Source organism: Humulus lupulus, chromosome 8 (genome assembly GCF_963169125.1).
Source record: "Humulus lupulus chromosome 8, drHumLupu1.1, whole genome shotgun sequence".
Classification (NCBI taxonomy): Eukaryota; Viridiplantae; Streptophyta; class Magnoliopsida; order Rosales; family Cannabaceae; genus Humulus; species Humulus lupulus.
In genome coordinates this window covers 127,456,309-127,469,726 of record NC_084800.1, presented here as the reverse complement: position 1 = coordinate 127,469,726, position 13,418 = coordinate 127,456,309, and the positions used below count along the sequence as shown (strand labels likewise).

Sequence of the window (13,418 nt, the reverse complement as noted above, 5' to 3'; positions counted from 1 at the left end):
AATTTTTTAGGACTCGCAGGGCGCGAGTCCTCTATTTGAGAGCCTTAAAAACTAAGGTTTTTTAGGACTCGCAACGCGAGTCCTAAAAAATCTGTGTGAGTCCTAAAAAATCTAGTTAAGTGCCTATAATTAAGTTTTTAGGACTCGTTTTGCGAGTCCTAAAAAATCTGGTTAAGTTCCTTTAATTAAGTTTTTAGGACTCGCATTGCGAGTCCTAAAAAGAATGTTTTTAGGACTCGCAATGCGAGTCCTAAAAACTTAATTAAAGGCACCTAACCAGATTTTTTAGGACTCGCATTGCGAGTCCTAAAAACTTAATTATAGGCACTCAACCAGATTTTTTAGGGCTCGCGGGTAATTTTTTAGGACTCGCTTTACATGCCCTTAAAAGTAATTTTTTTAAAAAAAAAAATACAGCTACAATTTTAATTTTGATTTAAAAATATATATCCATTTGAGTGTCGAATATGTATCAAAAGAATTTTAAAAAGAAAATACTAAAAAAATGGCAAAAAAATTTTACGAAATAAATTTAAAATTTCTAAACATGTATTGTAATTAACTAGCTATAATATCATTCATTTTGCTCTAACCAATTGTAAATATGACATTGCCCATTCTTCTCTAACTTCGTCAATTTCTTTAGTATGTGGTTTATTGAGTTAAATATTAATTGAGTTTTGAGTATAGCTAAGCTAAGGAGGATTGATTCCACTTAAGAAGCTATATGTGATTGTTTTACAGTAATACTACTAGTTGTACATTTCAAGAAAAATTACATAATCCTCAACAAATTCATGTTATACAGTTACAAAGGAAGCCAAGATATGAATAACAACTAACATTTTGTGCACACAAGTTTCAAATTTTGACTAATACACAGTTTAAAGAGATTACTAATATGGCATGAAAAAGATCACTCATAAAGCCTCCATAGGACATTCCTATCCTTGCCGACATAACTCACTTAAAAATAATAAAATTGTTAATTTCTAAAATTACATTCACATGAAGACAGATATTTCAGTACCAGATGTGTAGTTGAGTTGTGCTTAATTATACCTGTTCCATTTCCATACGAAAGATCTAATACTTTGAGCTTTGCTCTCAGAATTTGCATGATCACCGCGAGTAATCCAAAATGCCCTTTCAGGTCTCCAATCTGAAAGTTTGCATTAAAATCAAATGAAGTTTGAAACTAATAAACATTAATTTGAAATCTAAGCTCAATTAATTAAACCAGATTTTGTAATCTTACAACTCAGAATTACTTTGGACACTTTAATTAATCTTTCATAAGCATTATTATTACAAGGGAGAGCCAATAATTTTGAAGAAAACTTTGATTTCATGAATATTCAATCACCTGACAACTTGAGCCTAAATGATGATTGAAAATTAATCAAATTCTTAAGTAATTCTTGTTATTATTACCTTCATGAATTTGGGAGCTCCAAAGTATTCTTCTTGTTGAAGACGTCAATATATATACTCATTAAATAAGTTTTTAGAATAATGTAGTCAATATATATACCCATCTCCATCAAACCTGCACACAGAGCAAAGGAAACAAAATCAGTGTCCAAATCTGACACCTAATATACATGTTAGTTTCAAATGACCAAGATGACAACACTCAATTCAAGAAGACTTTATTTTTATATAAAATACAAGGTTGTTTATTCAGTTATTAGTCCTAGGTTTACTAATTTTAGTAAGTTTTGTTAAGTCCTATGTATAATAACCAGATCAGTTTCTTATCTGTAGACTAGCATTTTACATTATTCAAAGTAAGAAAATCATTGAGAGAGTTTTGAAAGCTCAAGACTTGTTGTTACTCTTTTCTCTTTATTATTGCTTTCAGTTAAGTTAAATCTTTTGTTTCCAACTATCACATAACCACCTAATAATAGTTTTACATCTGAACTAGTTAATTTATTTATTTATTCTGAAAAATTATTACGCTATGATTTATCCAATATAATTTATCCAATAAGGAGGTTAAATGACAAAAAGAGAAATGTGACCCTTCGAAACAAAATAAACTAAGCTCAAAATCTATCAAAAAAATGGTTTTCAAGAGACCAAAACGTGATGAATAAAATTATTAAAATACCTAAAACCAAAAACAGAAGCACACTGCGAAAACAGAGCAAAACTAAACAAGCACAATTGAGAACAAAACAGTCAGACATATAGTTTATTTTCCATTTCTTTGACCTCATCCTCATCACCTAATAAAAATAGTATTACTTGAATATATAAATTCTTTATAGTTGAAAAATCGAGAGGGAAACACAATGATAGCATTTAATACAAACAAACACATTAAACAAATTAGAACCTTCTTCCTAATGTCAACAAACTTTATTTCTGTGTTATTCTATAGGTTCTGGATTCCAACTTCACCAATAGGCTCAATTAAATACAGTACCAAGACAAAGAACAAATTCTTTCCAGTTAACAAGGTAGAGAAACACGAATCCATTATTACTCTATTTTAGTTCTAGTTAGTAATAATATCCCAACAAACAGTAAAGAAGGATAAGAATATGGAGAATGACAGTGTAATAGCGTTATAAGGATTACAAAAAATATAAACAACATTTGGGGTTTTGGGAAAAAGCAATATTAAATGAGAAAAAAGAAAAAGACTTCAAGCAATGGCTTTGGCAGTGGCATTGCCTCCAAAACTTAAAAAATTGGTAACAACTTTTTTTCACTACCTATAATTTGATTAATACAACTTATAAAATGATCAAAAGAAAAGATGTGTAGATACCAGTGATATCCAGCTAGTGGAACAAACTTGAGACCAACTTGAAGAAACTCTCCATTTAAGCACTCCTGCATATGTATAGTATAGCATATATATACAGTATATACACACAAGTAGCTACCATGTTATATACTAAAAAAAAGCTCAATATAATAAAGAGAGGCCACGAAAGAGTTATATAATTATAAATATATATTATATTTAATCATCTAACAATAATAATAACAAAAGGCAGTAGTAATTTGAGCACACAAAAACTAGAATCACTCATAGTTTCATTAAATCATATTCTGTAGTTTCTTTGCATCAATTTCTCAAACACTTGAAGAGCATCAACCATTAGTTTAAGAGATCCACATGCCCTGGTTTCCTTACACTACTTTCCAGCTCAAGACAAAAAACATCCAAAAGATAAAATCAGAAACTAACCAGAAAATATCCTAGAGTTACAAGAAAATTTTAAGATAAACAAGCAAAAATTTAAATCCCAAATCACACAGCCACCAAGCCAACAAATCCCAAATCTCAAAATACACCAAGCCAAATAATTGGAATACATCAAAGCCTCCAAACAACTTCATACGAAACCTTACAAAATAGAATATATAGGCATTATAAATCTATTCATATATATAATATTTATACATATATTTCCTTACACCGACCAAGCTGATTATTAAAGAAAAAGACAAGTTTTCATCATATAGTAAAATAAAGATTATTATATACTATAATATATTCTACGTAAAAAGCAGAGAGAAACTATATATCAATGTAATATTGTAAAGTACCTTCCAGCATATAACTTCTCATGTAGAAATAAAGAGGCTATAATGGCTGTTATAACAGTGCATAGAGGGCTGAACATTGCAACAAAGACAGGACCTCTTAGTTGTATGCACCATGCTTGAACAAAAAAAGATACCGCAGTACCAATTCCCTGTACAGTTAAATGTGCAGTTCAAATCAAGCCATATTTAGAAGAAGAAAACTTTAAATTAGCATAAGAATAATGAAAAGGTAATTAAGAAGAAAGAGCAAGTATAAGTTAAAGTACGTACTGCATACAAACAACTTCCAAGTTCTAAATAGGAATGAAGATTCCATACTTGTAGATCAGGCTCTGTCACAAATGTATGTATTGCAGATTGGATGGTTGTCAATAAACACATCCAAAGAGTTGAATACAAGTGGTCTGGACAACTGACAAAACATCAAAAACATCAAAAATTAGGAATTTTTTTTTTTCAGAATAAGAATACACTGACAAAACCAAAACAAAAAGAAAGGAAAAGATAAACAAATGCCCAAATCATATGAAGCTTAATATTAATAGGAGATGGTATTAACATAAGTGTCAATTAATACAAATTTACCTTGAAGAGAATGGCAGCACCACCCACACCTGAGAACTTCACCAGCTCAGGAGCCTTCGCCGTCGCCTTCCCCATCGTCGTCGCCAGCAGGAGCCTTCATCGTCCACGGTGGAGGCCAGAACAATCCTCCAAACTCACAGCGGCGATGGAACTTCGGGGAGCCAATCGCGACGGAGGCCGGCGAGTGGGGAGGCGAGCTTCACGGGTTGGGGGTTTCGGGGGCCAAGGAAGCTCGTGGTGGGGTGCGTGTCATTGGGTGGTGGCCGGAGATGGCTCATCTGGTCTGGCCGACTGAAATGCGAGAGAGGAAAAGAAAGAGGGGTATCGACTGGGAAGAAGAAAGAGGAGAGAGAAGGGGATTTTTGAGATTAATTTAGGGATTTAGTTTTTTCATCTCCCTTTTCTTATTTAATTAAATAAAATTTGATTTAATGTGAACTAATGCTTTTTTTTTTTTTAATATTTTCAACATGGATTTTAAAAAATAAAAACACCATTAGTGAAATTTTAAAATTATTTTACAATATTTAACCAATCAATAAAATAACTCTTTTTAATTAATTTTATCATAAATATGTTAAATAAATAAATTTTAAGCAAATTATTCATTATATCATAATTAATTTAAATTTTAATATATAAATTATTATAAATAAAAAGTTAATATAATATTAAAAATTTAGAAATAAAAGAAAATCTAAGAGGTGTATATTAAAAAAACAAAATAAACATTTTAGGACCCGCATCAGTTTTTAGGACTCGCGACGCGAGTCCTAAAAACATTCTTTTAGGACTCTCAATGCGAGTCCTAAAAAGTCCAGGAGGTGTTTATTTAAAAAAAAACTCAAACTTTTAAGGACTCCCAAAGCAAGTCCTTAAAATTATTAAGTAAAACACATATTTTTTAGCCCAGATTTTTTTAGGACTCGCATATTTTTTTAGGACACTCATTACGAGTCCTAAAAGAGTATTAAGGACTCCCAAAGCAAGTCCTTAAAATTATTAAGTAAAACACTTATTTTTATAAGCCAGATTTTTTTAGGACTCGCATATTCTTTTAGGACACTTATTGCGAGTCCTAAATTGTATTTTTTCAGGACTCTCAATGAGTGTCCTAAAAACTCCATAAATATTTTTAAGGACTTGCATTTAGGTGCGTGTCCTAAAAAAGTGTCCTGTAAAGTGTATTTTGTAGTAGTGTGTGTTCTATGCCTACACTCTCTAGCATAGTGACCCTTTTTCCCACACACAAAGCAAGGACCTTTCTCGCCCTTAAACTTGTTCGGGTTGGTTTTTGGACCCAAAGGTTTCTCATTACCCTTTTTCCCTTTGTTTTTGGGATGTTTTGGTTATGACACCGCATTTGCTTTGGAAGTCTCTCCATTAGACCCCTCCACAAGTTTATCTCTACATATCGATTCCTCTTCGATTCGAATATGTTTTTGGATTTCCTCCAAAGAATAATCTTCATTTTTATGAAGGATTCTTTTCCTATAGCTCTTCCAAGTTAGTGGTAATTTAGCCACTATAGCACCAACTTGAAAGGCCTCGGGAAGCTCAATCTTTAAAACTTTCAGTTTGTTAACAATTATTTGCAATTCATGAATTTGAGGAAGAATAGGTTTATCACCAAAAAATTTGAAATTGAAGTATTGAGATATCAAAAACTTTTTGGTACCTTCCTCTTCCGCCTTAAACTTTTTCTCAAGTGCATCCCATATCTCCTTGGCCGATTTGGTCTCGGTGTAGAGGTCATAGAGCCTATCGGATAGGGCGTTGAGGATATGACCCCTACAAAGAAGGTTGTCCTCCTCCCTCTTCCTTCTCTTCTCCACCTCCTCGGGAGTGTCTTTGTCGGATGGCTCGGCTAGAGGTGCCAAGGATGACTCAAGGATGTAGGCGATTTTAAGAGTGGTTAAAAGAAACCTCACCTTGTCTTGCCACCTAGTAAAATTGGATCCATCAAACCTATCCAATCTCACTAAGTCTTGGTTCATGATCTTGATTGTCTCCCCTTCCATTGAAACAAAAAAGGGATAAGCTTTTGAATGTTAGGAAAAAATGTTTTGCCTCAATGGAAATTGATAATAATATTACAACTCTATGCTATATATTACAAATAATGATTGATTAAAAGGAGTTACAACTCTATAACTGAAAATTACAAATAAACAAAGGAAATGATGAAGATGATGAAGAAGAAGAGAATAGTAAAATACAACTCTAAGCAAAAGGTTACAAATAAAGTAAAGTGTTTGAAACAAAAGAAAAGAAAAGATTACAACTCTTGAACAAGAAATACAAGTAAAAAGAACAAGAGAATAAGAAGAAAACAATACAATAGAAAGAAGAATAGAAATACAAGAAACTCTCACTTACACAACCTAAGTGAAGAGGGTTGGGGATCACCAACTTGAACAAGGTTTAAAACCTTTGTCCAAAAGCTTATTTCCCCCTAACTCAAGCACTAAGGGATCTCTCTCAGATATTGGAAAAGCTTTCTGGAATTATCAAGCCTCAAGGTGTTTCTAGCCAAGTGCTCTAATGGATAGAAATGTTGTGCCTTACAAGTGAGCTATAGGCTCCTATTTATAGAGTTTAGAGACACCCTTTGAATTTAAAATTCCACCAACCCCCATGGCTGTTACCAATGTTTAATTGGATTAATATGATATTAAAAAGGAGATTTGGGAGTTATTTGGGTTTTTTGAGCCGTTCAACAAAGATTGAAAAAACTGAAAATTGGTCAGTTTTTGGCCTGTGGCCGCAGCCAGAGACATTAGTGGCCGCGGCCACTGGTCTCTGTCCCATAGGCCGCGGCCACCAACATTCAGTGGCCGCGGCTGTAATGCCCCAAATTTCCTAATAAGGTTTAGGACCTTGATTAGGAGGCCGGGAGGGCCATAATTGATTTATTATAATATTTAATGATTATATGCATGTTTACGTAAATTATATTATTATATGATGGTGAATGCATGCATATGGGCTCATATGTTAATTATGAGGGTAATTTGGTAATTTGGCCACTGTGGGCGTAATTGTATATTTTGGGTGCATGATTGTGATTGATTAATATAGCCACATTATAAGGTGGATTGGTTCAAGCTATTCGACATGAGACGATCATGAGATGTAAGTGTTCGGTCTAGTCATAACGGGTTTAAGTTCGGGGCTCGGGGTGAGTCTCGGGGTGAATTTAATGATTAGGGCATTACCGGGAATTAAAGGGGTAATGGGATATGATTTATTGGTATTTGGGAATATTGAGAATAGCGGGAATTGGAGAGCGTTAATTATGATTAACGGTATGGGTTGTAAAGGACGATTTTACCCTTGGGAGTGCTTAGAAGCCTTTAAATGACCTAGGGGCATTGAGGTCATTTGGCTTGGATATACATGAGGTTTAGTAGGCTGTAGATTGATATTAAAAAACAGAGCCTATCCTCTCTTTCTCCCTTCCATCCCGTACAAGCTTTCTCCCTCACCTTTCTTTGAATTTTGAGAGCTCAAATGGAGGTGTTGAGCTAGGGGATTAAAGGTGGCAGCTAGGGAACCTGTAACAACCATCAAAGGGGATTCAAAGCTATGTTTGAGGTGAGTTTTAGCCTTTGAACTCAGGTGATACTCTGTTTTCTTCTTTGGTTTTGCAGCTTTGATTTCTTGTTGGAAGTTTGGATTCAAAGGGGTTTTAATGGGTGATTAGATTGGGTTTTGATGAGGGGAGGTTATGGGTGATGTCTAGAGGTTTGAATGAGTGTTTGGAAGAGGTTTTGGGCTAATTTGAGGGGCTGGTTCTAAGGGAAAATGCAGGGGCAAATTCTGAGTTCGCGTGCTGGTTTTTGCCTGGTCTGGGCTGAGCGCCGCGGTGCATCTGTGGGGCGCCGCGGCCCTTGGCGTCTGGCAGGGGGGAGCCTTTCTGTTTGGAGGCGCGCCGCGGCGCAGCAGGGGAGGGCCGCGACCCTTAAGGTCAATTTTGCCAAAAACATGTTTTTAAGCTTGGGGATTCAAGCCATAGGTCTCGGGGTTGTACCTAGTACCCGGTTAAGTGGGGATTGATGTCCCGGAGGCTAGAAATTAATTTGGGAACTTATGTTGATCATTTTTATTGATGGTACCTTATATTTGGTTATGACTAGGTGACCGCTAAAGGACTAAAAGTTTATCGTTCTCAAGGGTCGTTCTTTTAATCGTTCTAGCTCGACTTTGAGGTAAGAAAACTACACCCTGTGTATATGAGACATGCATGGTTATTATGATGCATGTTGGTTGATTCATGAATATGACATGCGTGGTTATTATTGATGCATGTCGGTTGATTAATATGTATGACATGCATGGCTATTCTTGATGCATGTTGGTTGACTATTAAACGTGACATGCATGGCTGTTATTGGTGCATGTTGGATTGTTGGATATGTTGCATATGATGCATAGGAAACATGTGATTAGGACATGCTTTGTATACTGGGTATGATATTGTTCAGAGCTTGAGCCTCTGTGTTGTGCATGGTTCTAATGGAGCTAGTATCTGTTAAGTAAGCATGTTGCATACCTTGTTTATGGATATTGAACATGTGATATATGTTGGTGGCATGGCTTACCTGTGTATGGCGCTGACTTATTAGTCAGAATCGACAATGATGTCAGATCCGTCTGTGAAGCTGTGACTTATTAGTTAAGTTCACCACGGGCTGAGCACTGGTCGTGTTTTACCGACCCTAGGGTCAGAAGTGGCAGTGCGTTGTGAACGCCGGGCCGATTAAAGATTAGATCTAATCGAGGTCGGCATTGAATGACTCATATGGGGTATTAATGCTGGACCGATCGGAAGGTCAATGAGAACTATAAGCGCTTGCCTGGTCTACGACCAGATGTTTATGGCCAAGGTATATGACCCCGGTGACTGTTTGTCACATGGCCAAGGGACGCTGTCCATTGCACGACTCTAGGGTCGGGAGGAAGGTTATGTTGGTGACCATTCACCATGCACCTGTCCTAATCAAACTTATGAAAGGATCACTTGTCAGTTAAGCCCTGGTGACCCTATCGTCACATGGCTAGAAGGAGCGATGCTCATTATTGTGACTTTTGGCTATTGTCACCTATTTGCTTGGACTGATAGTCCTGAATGGTTATTATTATCGTTGCTGAGACTATGTTACACTTTATTATGTTTTCTTGCTGGGCTTCGGCTCACGGATGCTACGTGGTGCAGGTAAAGGCAAGAGGAAGCTGGACCATCCTTAAGTTGGAGAGCTTAGGTGATGACGTGTACATATGCAGCTGCTCGTCCGCCACGACCGAGGTTTAAAGTGGAACTAGGGATGAACCCTGTTTTGCCGCGTAGAACGGCCTGTTTTAAATACTTTCTGTAATAAACTCTTAAACTTTATTTTCGGGATCCCAATGTATATATTAAACGTTCTAGTGAAACGTTACATCTTAACCAAAGTTTTTAATCCCTAAACCGCTAATCATACTTAGTTCACGATTTTGGCCAAATGTCTCGGTTAGCGAGTTTAACACTGTTTACAAGGCACACCGTAACGGTCCCCGGAGTTTGGGGCGTTACAGCGGCCACCGACCAATTTCAGCACTTAAAAATGTGCTGTTTTTCCAAACAGTTCCAAACCCTCCCAAATGATTTTGTAACTCCCAAAACACATTATTGGGGTTAAAATCACATCTCTAATAGCCATATCACATATGGATTTATGAAATTCATCTCAATATTGTGTAACAACAATTTTACACAATAAAGAGTAATATTTGGAAGTTACAAATTTGTAACACCAAATATGTTACATTATTTGGATATATCTCATATATCTAAATATTGTAACTCTCTATTATATGTTACAATATGTGACACACTTTGTCACATTTATTTAATCTAAACATTATATTATAAAATAATATAACAAAAGCTAGAACAATGAACTGATGTTTGTTTGTTTGTTGGCTATCCTAAAGGCACTCAGGGTGGCCTATTTTATAATCCAGTAGACAAGAAAGTGTTTGGCTCTACAAATGCTACTTTTCTGGATAACGACTACATAATGAATTCAAGTCTCGTAACAAAGTAGTATTAGATAGAAAAATGATAAACTATTATTCCATCCTCACCGACGCAAGTCAATGAAAACAAGGTAGATTTGGAAACCACTAATCTAAGTAAAAAATTTGCGGTGCCTCATCATATAGTAGGAGGGTTTCTCAGAACCCGGTACCTATGATATGGATAGTGAAACCCACAAGTTGGTTGGGGACACAAGTAATAACGATTTGTTGGCCTTTAAACAGGAAATGGGTAAGTCTGAAAGGGATCTTTAACTCGAAGCCAAGTACCAAGAAATAGAGTCTAAGTACTCTTAATTTGTCTGGGATCTTGTAGATGTGCCATTGGACTTTAGGCCCATGGGGTGCAATTGGATCTATAAGAAGAAGAGAGGAGCTGATGGAAAGGTCGAGACATTTAAGGCTCGACTCGTTCCAAAGAGAGAAAGTCGACTTACAGAAAAAAATTTCTCCAATAGCCATGTTAATATTCATTTAGTATACTCTTATCCATAGCCAAAATTCTTGATTAAGAAATAAGGCAAATGGACATCAAAGAAGCATTTTTTATGGCTATCTTGGTGAGACCATTTACATGGATCAATCAGAAGGATTTAAAGTAGTTGGACAACAAAGTCGACAAGCTGAGTAGGTCAATCTATGGACTTAAACAAGCTTCGCTGTAACACCCTGGATAGCCAAGACCGCTACACTGTGTATTTATAAAAGTGCAGGACTTGCTAATCAAGTCATTTAGTTAGAAACGTGTTACTAGAACTACAGTTGAACTAGGGTTAAAAGATTTTGGTCACAAAAGTTGCATTTCATATAATTAACATTTTAGTACATGGGATCCCAAAAGAATTAGCGTTTAAAAGACAGTTTACAAAATTTCAGGTTATAGGTACAACTACTAGCCACTCTAAGGGCAAAACAGACATTTAGGCTTTCCTGTCCTGTACCACTCCTCGGTCGTGGCGACCGATCAGCTGACTATGTACATTCAGCCTCAAAGCTCTCCCACTCAAGACTGGTCCACTTTACCCTTGCCTTTACCTGCACCACGTAGCACCCGTGAGCCAAGGCCCAGCAAGAAAACACAATAACAGAGCATAATCATCAATCAAACAATCATATAACTCATACAGTGTAACCATACACGCAACAATCCAAGACATCCATATAATCAGACATTCAGCATACCAAGCTTATCAATTATCATTAACAACCAATTCACAGCCTGGGTTGTTTCTAAGACTAATTTTAGACAACTTATACCTGGGGTTCGCGTTCTAATAATCCCGTGCTACCGAAGGAATGACGCGGACGGGTGTTTAGTTATTTGGGACCACGTACGGTCAACCAAGTTTTAGGTATTTTATATCCTTGGGACATGCATGTCCAGGTTAGGACCTGAGCTAGCCTGTACGTCCTACTGGATATTTCACCTCCTGGACTGCGCTCGTCCGGGCCGGGACCAGGCTTGAGTCTTGGGTCTTATATATTGTACCCCCGGACTGCGTATGTCCGGGTTGGGACTAGGCTTGGGCCTTAGGTCCTATATATTGTACCCCCAGACCACGTATGTCCGGTCCGAGACCGGGCCTGAGCCTTAGGTCCATTTGGGCCTTCACCCCCCAAAACTTGTCGATCCGGGTTGGGACTAGGCCTGAGCCTTACATCCATTTGTGCTTTCACCCCCTAGACCTTGTCGGTCCGGGTTGGGACTAGGCCTGAGCCTTACGTCCATTTGGGCTTTCACCCCCCAGACCTTGTCGGTTTGGGTTGGTTCAATCCTGGAGCATTTGGATTTCTGAGGTTTGGGATTTATTTATTTGTTTATAATCGATATACCCCCCCCCCCCCCAAGTGAGCAAAGACTGGTCTTGGGTCACTTGCTTACGGAGGTAGATGAGAATTTTCATTATTTTACAATATTCCTTTATGACGTTTTCTACATGCCATTTTTATTGCTCAAGAAATCTCCCTCGGGCATACATTGTTTACAAAAGAAAATATAAAGCTAAAACATGTTCTCCTGACTACTGATAGTATTTACGGAGATGTTCCGCATTCCATGCCCTGGGGACCTCAGTGCCATCAAGTCGCTTTAAACGGTACGTTCCTAGACATACTTCGTGTTGAATTTCGTACGGCCCTTCCCAGTTCGGGCCCAGAACCCCCACTCCCGGATCTTGGGTTGCAGGGAAGACTCTTCTTAGGACTAGGTTGCCAGTTTCGAACCTTTGGATTTTCACTTTTGAGTTAAAATGCCAAGCGATTTTGCCCTGGTACATCTTCAACTGGACTTGTGATTCCTCCCAGATCTCTTCGATGAGATCCAAGGATTCCTGGAGTAAGGCGTGGTTCTGGGCGGGATTGTACGTGTCTCTTCTGTGGGATGGGATCGTCGTTTCGACTAGGATGACGGCTTCGCACCCGTACACCATGGAGTAAGGAGTGTGTCTGGTAGACGTTCGTTCGGTGGTCCAGTATGCCTATAGTACGCGGGGCAATTCCTCTGGCCACTTGCTCTTGCAGGCTTGAAGCTTTTTCTTTAAGGTCCCCTTCAAGATTTTGTTGACGACCTCTATTTTCCCGTTTGCTTGAGGTCTGGTGACCGCGAAGAAGCTCTTGATGATGTCATGTCTTTCACAGAAATCTGTGAAGTGGACGCTTTCAAACTGCTTCCCGTTGTCGGACACGATCTTGTAGGGGAGCCCGTACCGGCATACGATGTTGTTGACGATGAAGTCTAAGGCCTTCTTTGAGGTGATGGTGTTCATGGGCTCCACTTCGACCCACTTGGTATAGTAGTCAACGACCACTATAGCGTACTTCACACCTCCTCTCCTGGTCGGGAGCGATCCTACTAGGTCGATTCCCCATACCGTGAAGGGCCAGGGACTGGTCATTAGGATTATTTCCGTCAGAGGGGCTCGCGGGATCTTTGCGTACCTTTCACACTACTCGCATTTGCGGACGTAATCAATACAGTCTTTTTCATGGTTGGCCAGAAATATCCTTGGCGCAGGATCTTCTTGGAAAAGTTGAGTCCGGCTGTATGGTCTCCGCAGAAGCCTTCGTGCACTTCATGCAGGATTGCGCTCATTTCGGTCCCGGATACGCATCGGAGGTATGGCATGGACAAACCTCTACAATAGAGATTTCCGTCCATCATGACATATCTATGGACCTGGTAA

General features: G+C 37.8%; 1 long non-coding RNA gene across 2 annotated transcripts; it reads right to left on the bottom strand.

Annotated features, from left to right (window-relative positions):
• Positions 1-756: 756 nt before the first annotated feature.
• Positions 757-4,548, bottom strand: LOC133798427 (uncharacterized). Of its 2 annotated transcripts, XR_009875871.1 has the most exons (6): positions 4,156-4,548; positions 3,841-3,982; positions 3,571-3,719; positions 2,783-2,847; positions 1,435-1,549; positions 757-1,162 (listed from the first exon to the last, which is right to left on the bottom strand). It is a non-coding gene; the product is annotated as an uncharacterized LOC133798427 (long non-coding RNA). The 2 variants fall into 2 exon arrangements; XR_009875872.1 differs by lacking the exon at positions 3,841-3,982 and having other exon boundaries at positions 4,156-4,547.
• Positions 4,549-13,418: the final 8,870 nt, after the last annotated feature.